Source organism: Triticum dicoccoides, chromosome 2A, assembly GCF_002162155.2.
Source record: "Triticum dicoccoides isolate Atlit2015 ecotype Zavitan chromosome 2A, WEW_v2.0, whole genome shotgun sequence".
In the NCBI taxonomy this organism is placed as follows: Eukaryota; Viridiplantae; Streptophyta; class Magnoliopsida; order Poales; family Poaceae; genus Triticum; species Triticum dicoccoides.
Window position 1 is genome coordinate 240,316,702 of NC_041382.1, and position 18,416 is coordinate 240,335,117.

Genomic DNA, 18,416 nt, shown 5'->3' on the forward strand with positions numbered 1-18,416 from the left:
CAGTTCTAGGGATCCTGAAGAGATTGTAAAGGAGCTAGCTATGCTCGTGAAGAATTTCCAGATGTACTCCAAGAAGAAAGGTTTCAGAAAGTCTTCAAGATCCAGCTCAAGAAATGATGAATCTTCCTCTCTTGACCACAAGAAGAGAACATTCCACAAATGCAAGAAACCTGGTCACTACATCTCTGAGTGTCCTTAATGGGACAATGAGACCAAGAAGAAGAAGAAGAGCAAGGAAGATGATTTAGATGACAAGAAGAAGAAGAAATCCTCAAAGTCTTCATCAAAGTCTTCATCTTACAAGAAGAGCTCATCCAGCAAGGCTCATGCATTTGTTGGCAAGGAAATGGATTCAGAGGAGGAGTCTTCTTCTGAGGAGGCGGAGGTGGAGTCCCAGGAGGAGTCCGATTCAATCGTGGCAAGCCTGGCTCTAGCTTCAGCGTACATCGCCAAGTCCATCTTCAACATCGAAGACAATGTTATCGTCGCCGACGCTGATGCTAATGATGAAGTTGACTCTGCTCCGACCTACTGCTTCATGGCACGTGGTGCCAAGGTAAACTCACGCGATGCTTACTTTCAAACATCCAGTTAAGATGACTCTGAATATGAATCTAAAACTAGCTACAAAACGCTTGCTAAAATTGCAACTGAACAAGAAACTGCTATGGAACATATTCGAAAGTTGCTAGATAAAAGCGATGACCTGTTGGACGCGAAAATGACTCAAACTCAGTCCTTAATTGAAGACATTAAAAATCTTCACGTTAAGTACGAGGAACTTGAAAGTCATCTTGAAACTCTCTTAGCTACTCATGAGAAGCTTTCCTATGATTATCTTCAAAGGAAGCAAGAACTTCAGAACCTGAGAGCATCTCATGAAGATCTTCAAAAGGAGAACGAGTCACTTTGCGCTCAATAGATTAGTTCCGCTCAGGAAGACTTTGAGCCACCATGTTTAAAATGTCTTGAGCGTGATAATGATGTCTCTGTTGCTGAATGTTCTACTATTGCTACTGTTGCAATATCTTCAAACTTCTAATGTGGCAACTAACCCCTCTTCTGAGGATACCACTACTATTGCTGATGAGAATGCTAGGTTGAAGGAATTGCTTGAAACAGGGATGTACAAAAGTCTCAAAGGGCATGAGACACTATGTCACTACTAGGGAAAACCCTAGTAGTAGCGGGGTTTTGAGGCTATCAGCAGCGCGGGCAGCCGCGCTACTACTACGGCGCTATAGCTAACTGTTAGTAGTAGTGCGGTCTGTACTCGCGCTACTAATACTGACTATACCAGCAGCGCTTTTCCAGAACGCGCTACTAATAGTTAGCTGTAGCGCTTTCCTAGGCCCGCGCTACTGCTATATCTTTCATCATTTTCCCCCGCTTCCTACCCCATTTCAGTTTCAATAAACTGCAATTTCCTACTAGATACTACTAAATATCAATTTCATAAAGCATTATAGGTATTGGGTAGTATTCCCTCTGTTCCAAATTACTCGTCGTGGTTTTAGTTGAAATTTGAAATAAACCATGATGAGTAATTTGGAACAGAGGGAGTACTAGATAACAATTTCATATATAGTCAACATGCATCCTCAAGCAGTACAAGGTGATATCGACGACGATAATCATATGTAGTTCTGGATGAAATCGACGACGATCATCATATGTAGTTCTAGATGATATAGCCACACACACATATGTAGTTCTAGATGACATCGACGACGATCATCATCTGCAAGCCTGGGTGGTGGGTGTTCCTGATAGTAATTAGGATGGCCTATCCAACATGAAGATTCTTGCCAACGAGGAATCTCTTCCACCCAACCGAGTTTAAGTGTGTGCGACCATCTGTGTCCATGTGGTAAGTACAGGCGGTGACGGAGCCCCTTGCGGTAAGGCGTAGTCCAGCTGAGCCTTCTTCATCAGGCTCGATACCACAACTCACAGATAGGCTCTTTGGCAATTTCTGAATAAGAAAAACATATCAATTAATAAATAGCCTCACACATACTTTTGCAAATATATTTCTATTAATTATATATTTCTACACTATCAAAAGACACAGTACTACACATTTGTACTAAGCGTGAATTCTACTAATAAGTATATATGGATTATCTACACTATTAATAGTTCCTTGTATTCTACACTAATAAGCATGTGATAGGACTCTGCACTAAAGCATATCATCGACTAGATTCCACACAACATATCATTGGACTCTACACTAAGCATATCATCAGTAATTTGCATTTGTAAGTATAACATACCATATCATGCCGATTGACCATGGTACGTGTCAGGCGGGTCATGAATGGCACCCCGACAAAGTCATCAAGTGGCGGAATTATGTCCCATAGGTTGCACACCTCCTCCTCACTCAGCCTCATTCTTTGAGCTATGATGGCTTCATGAAGTGGGTCCTCATCATCTTCATCGAGTGGGTCCTCATTATCTTCATCATCTTCGTCATCTTCATCATCTTCCACCAGGTTGATATAAATGACAGCCAGCTTGGGTCTTTCTGCTCTAAAGGAGAAGCTGATCAACTCACCACCAGTAAGACGCATGTGGGCGAGGAAACGGGCCCATCCATCTCCTCCAATCTGCGACATATTGCGTCCTTTCTCGACCTCCATAGTGTACGGCCCCCAGGAGCCTCAAATGTCATAGTGTCTCCTGTCAGCTTGTTGAATTTCAACCTCACATTGCATGGGATGATCTGTGTAAAATAAGCAAAATGACACAATGCAATAATGCCAACACTAAAAATAAAATAGTTGTTACATTTCATATAATTTCTTACCGCCGCATGATGAAAACTCAGCTAGAAGTAGATGCCGAACAACTTGCCAGTTGCAAGGCTGCTAGCACACGTTGAGTTGCACAGTTGACATGGTAGTGGTGGTGGTGGCGGCGCCATTTTCCTAAAGCAATATGAGCAAAGGATTAACGATCCACTTCACAGGAAAGAAAAACAGTAGCATGTGATATTTTTGCTTCTTCTTCAGTTATATTTTCATAGTGGAACCCGATCCCAAAAAGTAAACAACAAGCTCTCAATTAACTTATTAACACCTTCTATAATAGAACAGACAGCTAGCAGGCAAATGCCAGATCAACCAACAAGACTCACAGACAACAAGTTCTCAATTAGCTTACTAACACCTTCTAGAATATCTCTAGATGAAGAGATTCTTCCGCGAGAAGCAATTTGATGGAAAATTATAATCCTAGCATCTAGTAACATATAAGATGACAAGGTATCACCTACGAAAGCATTTCAGGGGCACCTATTGCCGAAAAACTATTTGGCCCCTACCAAAGGTATAATCCTAAGATTTGTAATAAGTTATCTACCAAATCAAGGTACCACCTACCAAGACACATTTCATCTAATTTGGCCCCTATTGCCTAAGATAACAGATTAAAAAAACAAGTGGCAAATTTAATTGGGATTAACTTAGCACTTGCAAACTAAATACTTGTACCACCTACCAAAGCATTTCAACTAAATTGGCACCTACGTTTTGCAAAAAATAACTTATTACAGAAAAACAAAAGCATCTAGTTATCCATATGAAATTCGTAAGCCCTGGCTACATCTAGGTAGGGCAGCCCTCGGGGGTGCTGATGAGGAGGGGGGATGGCATGGTGACCTCCGTCAGGGGTGCTAACGAGGTGAAGGCCTGTGACTTTCCTACGAGAGGGGGCGACGATAGTGGCCGGCGAGGGGGTCAAGGGCGTTCAGCCAAAGGCGCCCGGCCATAGCTCGCGGGCGGCGACAGAGTGAGCGGCGAGAGGGTGGAGGAGTAGCTAGTAGTGGGGCCGCGAAAGGGGGGAGGAGCATTACCTGCGGCGGTGGTGGCGGTGGCGCGCGATGGCGGAGGAGAAACCCTATCCGCAGCTACCAGTGTCGGGCGGAGCGGGATGATTGAGAGATGAGCGTGCGGGGGGCTGGGCCACGTGTTTTGTTTTGCTGTAGTAGTAGCACGGGTACAGGGAGCGCACTACTGCTAAGCCCAACATCACTAGCACTTTGTCCTAAAAACGCTACTTCTAAGGCTAAGCATGTAAAAACATTAAAAATATACATTGGTCATCATTGATATTTTTGTGTAGAATCTAAATAGTCAACATGAATCCTCACCGTACCTGTATAGGCACAGGCGAGATTCATATTGTAGCCACAAATCCTACACATACAGTACAATGAAGACCAAGTGCTCGAGATAGTTTGAGAAGTAACATATTTAAGGTGGTAAACACCTTGTTCGCTTAGCACTATGGGTCTAGACTTAATTAGTTGCAAGAGGGGATGTTACTTAGCAGCAGCGAGTTTTAAAGAAAAATGCTGCTACTAAGTACCTTAGGAGTAGCGCGTCCAGGAGAAGGGCGCTACTAGTATATCTAGCCTGGAGGCAACACCATGTCAATTGTAGGAGTAGCGCTCGTTTCACCTAGAGCGCTACTGCTACTACGCTATTAGTAGCATGGTCTTCTGAAGCTCCCTATGCTAATTAGTAGTAGTGTTTGTTTTTAAACCTCACTGCTGCTAAGATCCGGTGTATAAGGTTTTCCCTAGTAGTGTGTGATGTCCTCAAGAAACAGATTCTGAACCGAGACCCTAGGAAAGAAGGTGTTGGGTTCGAGAGGAAAATGAATGTTGATGGTTCATACTGGAAGCCTGAGCAGTACGCTCAAACCACATGGGTTGCTTCAAAGGGACCTTCAGTGGATCCATCTACATTATCTGGCTTCACTTGTGCTAACCTGATTATCATTGATGAATCCTTTGATGCAAACTATAATATGTTAAAGAATCAGAATGGTGAAGTGTTTGCCAGGTATATTGGTACTAACTGTAGGAATGGACCTCCTCAAAAGAAGATATGGGTGCCCAAAAATTGTCTTGAGAAGCTTCCTATGAATGTCATCATGACACCACCTGGGAAGAAGACAAATCCCAGACCAAAGGCTTCATATGGTCCAAAAGGTTCATAGAGACAAAGGACCCACCAGGGTCACCCTAACGCCAATGTTTTGCAAGGAAACCATACTCGGACTTATGAATATGAGCGTGTTTCATCAAACCGCTATGTTCACAAGACCAAGAACTTTTCTTCTTATTCTTATGAGTATTATTCACCTCCTACAAGGCTATTTGCTAGGGATCCAAAGCCAAAGTTCTCATATGTTGCACTTAGACTCATTACTTTTAAGCCACCCCTAAAGATGTGGGTGGTTAAGAACAATTAACTCTCTTTTACAGGGAAAGGTCTCCAGCCGAAAATCAAAGGCTTCTAATGCTTATGCTGGAGACCTAAAACATCTTGTGGGACGCAAGATAAAATGCCAAAATGGTCTTACTATGTATTTTGTCCCAAGATTTCTTGACAATCATCCTATCTACCCTAACAAGGATCTGAACTTTGATAATATGCTTGTTCGTCAAATGTTTACGCTTCACATTTCCCTTGGTGAAGCCTATCCCCCAAACTGCACTGTAGGGTACGACACCAAAGGCTTTTGAGTGGATTATGGACAGTGGATGCACTAACCACATGACTGGGGATCGAAGTCTTCTTATGGATTCAACCCTACATCCATCTAACAAATTTCACATCACATTTGCTGACGCTGGTAAAAGAAAGGTTTGGGCCTAGATAGAGTTGCAATCTCAAAGGATCAGCACATGGATAAAGTGATGCTTGTTGAATCCCTTGGTTCAACTTAATGTCTGTCTCAATGCTTTGTGATCTGAACATGATTGTGATATTTGGAAAATATCACTGCCTTGTGCTTATGGAATCTGACAAATCTTTAGTCTTTGATGGATATCAAAAAGACGATCTGTATATGGTCGATTTCTCCGCAGGACCATAGCTGGTCGCATGTCTTCTAGCAAAAGCTTAAGAGTGCCGGCTTTGGCATCAGAGGCTAGGGCATGCGGGTATGAGGAACTTATACACTCTCTTAAAGAAGAAGCATGTCATAGGAATTGAGGGCGTCAAGTTCAGGAAGGATCATCTATGCGGTGTCTGCGAAGCCGGGAAGATGACTAGGGCCAAGCATCCCTCGAAGATAATCATGACGACGACACATCCCTTCGAACTGCTTCACATGGACTTATTGGGCCCTACTCACTACTCTACCCTTACTACCACTGCATGCCTCTATGGTTTCGTCATTGTTGATGATTGCTCAAGATATACACGGGTGCACACAATTCTCTACAAGACTGAAGTGCAGGATGTATTCAGACGATTCGCCAATCATGCCATGACCAACTATGGCATCAAGATGAAGCACATCAGAAGTGACAACGGCACTGAATTCAAGAACACCGGCCTCGACACTTATCTTGATACATTCGGCATCATACATGAGTTCTCGGCTCCATACACACCTCAGTAGAATGGCATCATGGAGCGCAAGAACAGAACCCTCATTGAGATGGCATGAATGATGCTTGATGAGTACAAGACACCAACGAAATTCTGGCCTGAAGCTATTAATACTGCATGCCACATCACCAATCGTGTTTATCTTCAAAACCTCCTAAAGAAGACACCATATGAGCTCCCGACTGGTAAGAAGACAAATGTCAGCTATTTTAGAGTATTTGGTGCTAGGTGCTGGATCAAGGATCCGCATCACACTTCAAAATTTGCACCGAAAGCACACGAAGGTTTTATGCTTGGCTACAGAAAGGATTTGCACTCCTATAAAGTCTTCAACCTCTTTCACTACAATGTGGTTGAAGCTGTGGATGTGCGGTTCGATGAGACTAACGTCTCGCAAAGAGAGCACCTGCCAAATGTGCTAGATGAAGCTACGCCAAGTGAATCTATCAAGCTTATGGGTACTGGAGAAATCATACCTTCAAAGGCACATGCTGAAGAGGAAATCATCATTTCTGCACCTAATTAGCATGAAGACACTGCTCAGCCTAATGTCAATGTTGAAGATGAAGACAATGGTCAGCAAGGGCAAAATCTTCGTCTAGTTCATCCTCGAGTTGCAAATGAAGTACAGGTTGAGAAGAAAATTGATAGCATCAATGCGCCTAGTCCAGTTACTCGTTGAAGAGCAACACATCTAGCAAATTTCTGTGGGCACTTCACATTTGTCTCTATATCTGAACCCAAGAAAGTTGATGAAGCCTTCATGGAACCTGAATGGATTCAAGCTATGCAAGAAGAGCTTCAACAGTTTGAGCTGAATAATGTGTGGGAGCTTGTAAAGCGTCCAGATCCTCGCAAGCACAATATCATCGGCACCAAATGGATCTATCGCAACAAACAAGATGAGCATGGTCAAGTTGTCAGAAACAAGGTCCATCTCATTGCTCAAGGTTACACATAAGTTGAAGGGATTGACTTCAATGAAACATTTGCTCCTGTGGCTAGGCTTGAAGCCATTCGCATACTCCTAGCCTATGCCAACCACAACAACATTCTTCTGTACCAAATGGATGTAAAGAGTGCCTTTCTCAACGGCAAAATTGAAGAAGAAGTGTATGTTGCACAACCACCTAGTTTTGAATACCCAAAACATCTGGATATGGTATACAAGCTCAACAAGGCACTGTATGGCCTCAAACAAGCACCTCACGCTTGGTATGAAACACTCAAAGACTTCCTGAAGAGAAAAGGCTTCAAACCTGGTTCACTAGATCCCACTCTCTTCACGAAGACATATGATGGTGAACTATTTGTTTGCCAAATCTATGTGGATGACATTATCTTTGGCTGCACTGACAAGAGATATAGTGATGAGTTTGGGCATATGATGCAAGAGCAATATCAGATGTCCATGATGGGTGAGTTGAAATTCTTCCTTGGTCTTCAAATCCGTCAACAGAGTGATGGCATCTTCATATCACAAGAAAAATACCTCAAAGATTGCCTGAAGAAGTTTGGAAAGCAAAACTACAAAGGATACACGACGCCAATGCCAGCCAAAGGTCATTTGGGCCCCGACGACAATGGTATAGAGTTCGATCAAAAGGTATACCGCTTGATGATTGGTTCTTTACTCTACTTATGTGCATCTAGGCCTGATATAATGCTTAGAGTTTGCACGTGTGCCCGATCCCAAGCGGCACCAAAGGAATCGCATCACTTAGCTGTGAAGCGAATTCTTTGATATTTGGCTTACACCCCAACACTAGGATTATGGTATCCAAAGGGGTCAGAGTTTGATCTAGTTGGATTCTCAGATGTTGATTATGCTGGTGACAAGGTTGACCGCAAGTCTACATCAGACACATGTCACTTTCTTGGATGATATCTTGTCTATTGGTCTTCAAAGAAGTAGAACTGTGTATCACTCTCCACTTCTGAATCAGAATACGTTGCGGCTGAATCTTGTTGCGCTCAGCTTCTATGGATGAAGCAAACTCTCAAGGACTATGGCATCCACCTGAAGCATGTGCCACTCTACTACGACCATGAAAGCGACATCAAGATTGCCAACAACCCAGTTCAGCACTTGAAGACAAAGCACATTCATATCCATCATCACTTTGTCAGAGATCATGTCATGAAGGAAGATATAGGTATCATTCACATCAACACTGAAGAGCAGTTCGCAGATATCTTCACAAAACCCTTGGATGAGAAAAGGTTTTGCAAGTTGCGTTGTGATCTAAATATCTTAATCCTCAAATGTCCTGTGATTGGACAGACATCCTAATGCTTATGCATGTTGATGACTTAGATGCAACACACGAAGTAACGTATATCTTCAATCAATGAAGACATACACTCTATGTGTGAATAAATTAACATGGAAATTCACTTTGGAGCACCACGATAATTGTGCACCATGTTTGGGTCTAATACTTCCTATACGGTGGGTAACAACACCACCAAACTTTCTCGAAGATTTTCATTTGGCATCGTAATTGCATTATCTTCGCATTTGGTTTGTCTTCAACATTGATTTGACTTCAAGGTTTATCTTCGCAATGTTGATTTGGTCTTCTCTGATATATATATATATATATATATATATATATATATATATATATATATATATATATATATATATATATATATATATATATATAGTACTTTACACCATTCACTTATAGCTATATCTTCAAACTTGGCATTTTATGAACTAAGTGAATGTGATCGGACCCTAACCCCTTCTGTGCTTCTTCCTCAAATTCTGTCTATCTAGTCATATGCATTCTGTTGAAACGTGTCGAATGTCTTCACTGCATCCATGTCAGCTGAAGATACAAAGACACACATTTAAAACTACTTTTAATGCTACATCTCTTTTGCCTGAATACCGGAGAAGCCGGAATGACCCCTCGACAAACCAGGCGTGTGTGGGAACATGGAACAACTTTCAATGAGTTGCATGCATGTAACGTGTCCATGAGATGTGAACCGCCAGGGGCACCTGTGTAATTATGCTGTGCAGCCCTTTACCTTATAAATACACACCCAAGCATAGTCATTATCTCCTTTTCCACCTTGCCACATCGCTCAAACCCTAGCACCACCGCTAGCTCGCGTCGATGCTGGAGACGAAGTGCTTAGCTGCCACGACCTCTTCGACGCCGTCCTCGCGCCGTCCGCGGACCTCATCTTCTCCACCGCTGCTACAGGTGTCTTCCGCCGCCAAGTTAGGGCGCGGGAGATTGGACTGCTTGGCTTCTCTTCTGCCTCATCTAGCAGTTCGTTTGGGAATTCTTACAACATCATATTCGCTCACCTGAAGCCAGGTCTTGCTTGACAGGTAGACAGAAGCCTTTCACTATTTTGAAGCCTATCTGTCTGAAAATTATGGCTTCTGAGAAATCTGCTAGGAAGGGTGGCAGGAAGCGCCATGGAAACACTGCTCTAGATCTGCCTCCGGATCTTTATGAAATGTACAAGACTGATCCTGAGGAGAACTATAATCAATGCAAGACCAAGATCCAATGGATCCAAAGATATTGGGCTGAATAGTCGTTCAAGAACAACTTCGCCACTGCTGAATATGCTAAGATGAATGCTATCAAGCGCCCATGGGGCAATATTCTCTACAGGAATCTGCAACCCAAGTCGAATCCTGAAGCTATTGCCCAAGGCTTCTATCCTTGCATGGTCCGAGGACCTCAGCCTGAGAATGTCGAGCCATCATCTTTGTTATGGTGTCGTGACAACAATCTCTTCAAGCGCAACTTTCAGTTTGCAAAGGAGTCAGCTGCAAAGAACAGGAAGGCTTTCAGACTCAACTTCAACCCTGGTCCATCCGCTCCAAGGCAGGATGGCACACATGAAGCCAATCCCAATGTCATCGTCCCCTTCACTAGCTTTGATGGGTTCCTCTCTCACATTGCTACTCAGAGGGCCAACATGGATCAATCTGCTGATGACGCAGACTCTGAAGATGCACCCGCGCCACCGAAGCAGAAGAAGAAAAAGACTAACGCTTCGAAGCAATCTTCTGAACCAACTGCTTCGAATGTGAAGCCATTGAAGGCTGCACCTCCTGAACCCAGTGTGCAGTCAGAATATTTGTCTCGTGTCTCCAAGAGGACCAAGAATACCAAGAATCCCAAGAAGACTTCAGGGCATGACATGACTCCAGCTGCCGTTCTGCAACGAGGAAGACTCCATTGATCTGTCCAGTGATGAAGATCTTGGTGATGAAGCTCTAGAGATGTTGATCAAGAGCAAGCAAGAGGCTGAGATATTTCAAGATCTGCCTCTCTTTGATGTTGATATTCTGAACAACTTCATCAATGAATGGTTTGAGGACCAAAGCATCAACATTGATGATCTACAGCTGCCAGTGGACATCAGCGTCACATTTCACGAAGCCATTGCAAATGAACTGGCCTTGGCTCAGAAAATCGTCGAAATCAAGAACAAGATTGATTATGAGAAGGCACACTTCAAGAAGCACATGGCCAAGCTCAATGTGGCAGATGTGCAAATCTTCAAGAAGATGATGAATCACCTCAAGGCCGAGTTCAACAAGAAGCGTGAAGAAGCCAAAGGCTCATGCGAGCACATGAAGTACTATGCGCAGAAATGTGTTCAAGCACACAATGAAGATGAAAAGCGAAAGGCTCTTGGGCATCATGGCATCGACCCCAAGATGGCTGCCAAGCAAAAGAGGAAGTCTGCTGAAGCCCAACCTGAAGCTCAACGGTAGGAACGACCAAGCATTGTCTTCCCTGAAGCATGACTGGCATGAAGCCAAAGGTCCCCTCAGCAGCTTCAGAAATGAAGAAGATAAGGCAATCCCAAGCCGAAGCCAGGAAGAGGAAGCTTAAGGACACCTCTAATGATGCTCCCCCCAAGAAGAAATTGAAGACAAAGGCTTCAAAGTCTTCGAAGAAAGAGCATGCTGCTGCCCCGAAGCCCCTCATAGTTGAACCCATGTTAGTTGTTCTGCCCGCTTCAACGAACCAAGAACGTCATCTTGTGATTCATGAGCCTGCTTCCATAGAGGCTCCTGAGCGTGAAGAAGTTCCACCTGCTGACCCCAACGCAGCTGAAGGCATTGGTTGTGACGACAATGTGCATGATGATGAAGTCCTTCCTCAGCTCGAGCCCTAGTCAGTATCACTGCCTGCTCCCACAAGGAGTGAACTTATTAGCATTGGTCGTCCACTGATGCCAATTGCTCAAGATGACTCATGGGCTGAGCGCCAACAAAAAGACACCCTAGTGCAAGATGAAACACCACGTACTCCACTTGCTCAAGTCACTTATTTGGGGCTTGATGATGAAGACTACATGGAAGATACCACCCCTTCTCCCAAGGCGTCGCCAGCGTTTCACATGCTTCGCAAGGGCCTCAGGCCATAGGTCTCCATGTCGAGCATTCCAGAAGAAGAAGTGCAAAACACTAGCTCACTAGCACGTCAAGTGTTTCTTGAAGCCACTCCTTCTGCGTCTGCGTTTGAGTCTGAAGCCAAAGCTGCTGAAGACATTCTGGCTGCATCAGCCAAGGAAGAAAAAGAAGAAGATAAAGGAGAGGTAAGAGAAGCCACACCCCCTACCAGTGATCTAGTCATTCTTGAATAGAATGTGATCGTGCCCGATCCTCTAGTCGTTGAACAAATGGAGGTTGAAAACCATGAGGATGCCACCAACAACGCCACTAAAGCCAATGACTCTGTCATGGCTGAAGATAATGTGGAGCCTGAAGTCAATGTGAATAATGACACCACTGTGACACCAATCACCTCTGATGGCGTCGTTCCCCCTCCAAGGCCACATACTATGGAACGTGTGTTCAATCATGGTGAGTTGGTGATAGTCAAGTGGCCAATCATGATTCCACCCACTGCTCCCGGGCCACAGTATGACTATCATGTGGAGTAGAGGCCTCAAGTTCAGAAGCCAAATCCAAGACTACCAAGGCTTCCAAGCGCTGTCACAACACAGGGACCATTCAGCGTGCTCAGCTTCAGAGAGCACAATATATTATTTGACAGTGCCAAGAAATCGTACATGAAGCCCAAGATCACCTCAGACAGATTTTGCAGCCATTTGTAGCGAAGCTATTACTCTTGCATCCTGTACAACCAAGACCGGCTTTTTCTGCACAAACGTCTTGATTGTGATGCTATGGCTGGGCTGCCCTGTCTTGAAGAGACCCTTGATCGGTTTAGGGATGTTGGTCTTCTGCCCTTTGTGACTGAGAAGGAACATTGGAACGAAGAGCTTCTGTTGTAGTTCTATGCTACTCTCCATATTCGAGGCTACAACAGGGATCCAAAGACTTGGATCCTTGAGTGGATGACATGTGATGTTCATCATGAAGCCAAAGCTTCTGATATCATCGAGCTTACTTCCCTGCCCACTCCAGGTAAGTTATACGAACCTGGTTGTTAGCTTCATAAAAATGAGCTGCAGAGCATTTTTCAGAAGCCAGAGCCAAATGCTGAGCATGATGAAGCCATTGCCCCAAGACGCCGAATACCTAAAGGAGTTCTTTGTCAAGGACCTTGAGTACTTTCCACGCATAGTATACCACATTCTGAGGCGTACTCTCTGGCCCATCAAAGGAAATTCTTCTGAAGCTGAACTTGAAGGCGCCATGAAGACTTTGGTATTCTATATCATCAATGGCATCAAATTCAACACTCAAGATTTCTTTATTCGACAGCTTGTTGCTTCCGGAATTGATCTGTTTGGCCTGAAATTTTTTGCTCCATGGGTGATGCACTTGATTAAGCTTCATTCAACCATTGACTATCAGCCTTTAGCGTGCAACCATATTGTCTTTCTACCTGAAGTTGATATGTCTATTGACCCCATCCACCCCGAGCCTGCAAAGAAGCCACTCCACCTTCAGAATGATGAATTCCAAAGCTTCAAGCAGCGAATCAAAGGGATTCATGTGCCCATTGCTGCAACTCCTGCATATCCACTAGCTGGCAAGTTGCGCATGCCACACCGTGCAAATACTGAAGCCACTGCCAGCACCATAGCTCAAAGGCCTCAGAAGCGTCCTCATGTCCTCAACGCCCGTGAGCTTCTGGTGGCTTTACATCAAAAGTAGGATAGGCATCATGACTGGCTGATGCATCAGATGTAGAGTTTCTTGGTGGATGTCAATCGCATTCGCAACTTGGCCACCAAGAACACATTTGTTGCACATGAAGCCTGCAGGCGGTCCTTGAAGAGCCTCACATTGCTCTTCTCTGAAGATGATCTTTGTGCAGATGGCTTCACTAAGCACTTCAAGTTTGACTCCAGGCCTCCCTAAAATGCAAGCTGGCATCGCACTCCATCTATTGAAGATTCTGAACATTCATCTTCGGCTGCAATAGTTGTTTCGAGAGTCATTGATGAAGAGGATGACGCCACTTCACCAACCTTGGCTGCACTGCATCACGATTCTGTGTTAGGCCTGTCTGCACCACTAAACTCCAACATCTACCCTGCTCCATCTTCTACTCCAGCTGGGAACGAGTAGAGCCTCTATGTCTTCAAACCTTTTTGGTCATTACTAACAAAAGGGGGAGAAGCATATGAGGTTTCTAGTCTTCAAGCAGGTCCATATGGGTGGTTGCTTTATTTTTGCTAAGTTCTTACAACTCTCGTTTATGAGGTTGCTAGTCTTCAAGCGGGTCCATATGGGTGGTTGCTTTATTTTTGCTAGGTTCTTACAACTCTCATTTTGAAACTTTTTGGCTTTTGAGTTGTAACACTTAAACTCGATGGTTGTCTGCTACTTTTGCTACTACTTTGTGATGCGCTGATAAATTCCGCATGTAGTCATTCTGTAGATGCCCATTTTTCATTGTGCATGTCACTATGTTTGTAATTCTTCTTATATATGCATGATGAATTGTCTTCGTGAGTTGAGGAGGATATCCACAAAGTAAAACTTGCCATGTGCATTTGCATTCAAAAGAAAACTACTTATATGCACATCTTCAGGGGGAGCCTTTTGCAACTTATGAAGACAATGCTTTTATCTTTAACTTTCACATACTTTTATCCCCGTCGAAAACTTCAACCAGTTTGTCATCAATCACCAAAAAGGGGGAGATTGTAAGTGCATCTAGTGCCACCCCTAGTTGGTTTTGGAGTATTGATGACAAGCTTGGTCGAGGAACTAATGTGTTTGTGAGAATTGCAGGATAACACAAGTAGTAGTCCCTTATGGATTCAATTTACCTACCAGAGATGACCCCTAAAAATGTGTGAAGACATGAAGACAATGGTGGTTTGTGAAGACATTCACGATGAAGATTATGCCATGTGAAGACATTCACTTGAATACTATGGAGTGCGAAGACATAGTTGTTTCGTAGTTTCCCTTTCTTCTTTGTTGAGTCATATGAACCACCGTACTATGAAGTGGGGTCCAAGGCAACAAAGTCAGAGTGACTGAAGTGATGCTCAACCAAAATCCTATGTCTTTGAGTGAAGACAATGAGAGCAAATCTTATCCAAAGCTAGATGTGTCAGCTTTACTTGTAGCCCAAGTCAAGCTGCCATGTGTGTTTGAGATCCGACCGTTGGACACGTGTTGGTTCATTAGTGACCCAGGTTCATTTCGGACAAATCAGGTCAGGTTGCCTCCTGGCTACAAATAGCCCACCCCATACACCATAAATTGGTGGCTTCTCAGAGTTAGTGCACGGCTTTTGTCGTTTGAGAGCAACCCACCTCCGAAGCATTTGAGAGAGAGAGATCCTTGCGAGGACAAAGCCCAAAACAGCCAGCGCCAAAAAGTCTTAGGCGTCACTGAAGTCTTTCTGTCCGCGTGGCCTGAAGACTTGTTATACTTGAGGACTGTGAATCCTCCAGCCGGTTAGGCGTCGCGTTTTGAGAATCCAAGAGTCATTGTGGATCGCCGGTGAACAAAGTATATGAAGGTTTGGAAGTCTACCTTGAAGACTTACCAAGGTGATTGGGCGGGGACTGGGTGTCCTTAGCTTAAGGGGAATAAGGTGAAGACGCGGTCTTCTGCGTTAAATCTTAGCCTTCCTAACCAGATGTACAGTTGCCACAACAACTTTAACTGGTCTACCAAATCCTTGTCTTCACCAAGCAACTGGTTCTATCCTCCACTTCCATTTACTTCACAGTTTGTCTTCGTGAAGACATTGCCTGCTTGTCTGATCTGATTGACTTCACTAAGTCAAGATTATTTACTGTTGGCTTCATACTATCTTCCATGCTGATCCATACTACCTAGCTGCTGACTGCCTTTGTGCTTTCACTTCATTACTTAATTGACTCTGGCTTGTCTAGTGTAGTCTACCTTCCGCTGCATATCAATATGTTCATTTCTACTATTTGTCTTCAAAGACCTCATGTTTTGAAGAATTTAGTAAAAATCACCTATTCACCCCCTGTAGTCGATAACTAGCACTTTCATCTCATTAGTAACTTATCTGCTACACTAATCTACAAATTCAAACATTCAGCAAGCTATGGAACAAATCATTGAAGATCCACAACCGCCTGAAGGTGATGAGGCTACCATAGGAAGAATGTCACCTCTTGCCGCAGTGCATATGTATCTCTCCACTAACTGTGCAAAAAGCACCTTCCTACGTAATTCTGGGTTGGTTGTCAAGGTAACTAAGGGAGTCCAGGATTATGGGGTCCTCTAGTGTCCGGGCTATGTGATATGGGCCGGACTAATGGGCCGTGGAGATATAAGACGGAAGACTTTCCCCGTGTCCGGATGGGACTCTCCTTGGCGTGGAAGGCAAGCTTAGCGTGCGGATATGAAGATTCCTTTGTCTGTAAACCGACTATGTACAACCCTAGCCCCCTCTGGTGTCTATATAAACCGGAGGGTTTAGTGTGTAGAGACACAATCATAATCATACAGGCTAGACATCTAGGGTTTATCCATTACGATCTGATGGTAGATCAACTCTTGTAACCCCTATATTAATCAAAGTCAATCAAGCAGGACGTAGGGTATTACCTCCATCAAGAGGGCCCGAACCTGGGTAAACGTCATGTCCCCTATCTCCTGTTACCTTCGATCCTTAGACGCACAGTTTGGGACCCCCTACCCGAGATCTGCCAGTTTTGACACCGACATTGGTGCTTTCATTGAGAGTTCCATTGTGCCATCGTCGAAAGGCTCGATTGCTCCATCAATCATCTACAACAATGCTGCCGCGAAGGTGATTTTTCTCCCTGGCCAGATCTTTGTATTCGGTGGCTTCGCACTGTGTGCCAACTCGGTTGGCCACCTGGAGTAGATCGATAGCTACGCCCCTAGTCACTAGATCAGTTTTGGAAATCTGAACTATGTCGCTGATATCCGAGGAGACTTGATCTTCCAAGGGTTTGCGGCCTCAACCACCGCTCCGGCCTTAGATCCAGAGCACTTCATCAGGTCCGAAGACGGGAGTATAGAGCCTGCCGGACTCTCTGCGGACTTAGAGCTCAACACCAAGAGAATAGCGTCACGGGCAATCATTGGAAGGCCAGACTCTTTTCCGGATACTACTTCCGAACCCTGGAGGCCTGCGTCATGCGAGCTTGGCCCAGAAACTTCCGACCCCGTCCAAACTCCGCTCTTAAATGAGGCTCTAGACTTAATGCAATCCCTTGGCATCACAGAGGAACCGCTTCTGAATCATGCCCAACCCAGACTAGGGGCTGGAAACAAGGAATTTTACCGCCCGCCCACCACCCACTTCATAGCCACTTTCGAGGACCTAACCGACATGCTTGATTATGCCTCCGAAGAAATCGACGGTATGGACGACGATGCCAGAGAGGAGCAGACCCAAAACCTGTCGGTCATCGGACGTTGGACGGCCACCTCCTCGTATGACGTATACATGGTGGATACCCCTAAAAATAGCGACGATGATGATGAGAAAAACCCAGTCGAGGATGAACCTCCTAAGATACCGCCAAAACGTCGACATCAGCGGCGCCAATCTAAATCGCGTCACGGTAAGAATAGAAATACCGGCACCGAAGACAATGATACTCCAGAGAACGCCGAAGACCAAGAAAACCCATCAAACCAACATCCAAATAGGATGATCGGGAGGACGGGCAAATTGATCCCGACAAGCAAGCATGGAACGAAGACTCGGAGGACAGCAACTATTTGCCACTCTCTGAGGACGACGTGAGCCTCGGCAACATAGATTTTATCATGCCAGAGGAACCCCTCAAGCAAGAGCGCTTCAAGCACCGGCTAATAGCAACGACCAGAAGCCTAAAAAAGAAGCAGCAACAGCTTCAAGCTAACCAAGATCTGCTCAACGATAGATGGACTAATGTCCTGGCAGCCGAAGAGTACGGCCTCGAACGCCCAACAAAGAGTTATCCGAAGCATAGATTGTAACACCCCATATGTAACCTGCCATATTTGTATTCCAACTCTTGCCATTTCCGGCACTAAGTTATGATATTTCCTCATTGTCGGGTTTTTATCTTCGTGTTTCTTTTGTCTTTGTCATGCATCTCATATCATGTCATCATGTGCATCGCATTTGCATACGTGTTCGTCTCATGCATCCGAGCTTTTTCCCCGTTGTCCGTTTTGCATTCCGGCGCTCCTATGTCCTCCGGTGTCCCCCTTTACCTCTTTTCGTGTGCGGGTGTTAAACGTTTTTGGATTGGACCGAGACATGCCAAGCGGCCTTGGTTTACTACTGGTAGACCGCCTATCAAGTTTCGTGCCATTTGGACTTCGTTTAATACTCCAACGGTTAACCGAGGAACCGTAGAGGCCTCGTGCGTGTTGCAGACCAACACCTCTCCAAAGTGGCCCAAAACCCACCAAAACCCCCTCCATCATCTCGGTCATTCGATCACGATCGCGTGGCCGAAAATTGTGCTCAATTTGGAGCATCCTAGCTCCCTCTACCTATAAAAAGGCACCTCCACCTAAAATTCCGGGTCATTTCAACCCTAAACCTAGTCTCCTTCCACCTCCGG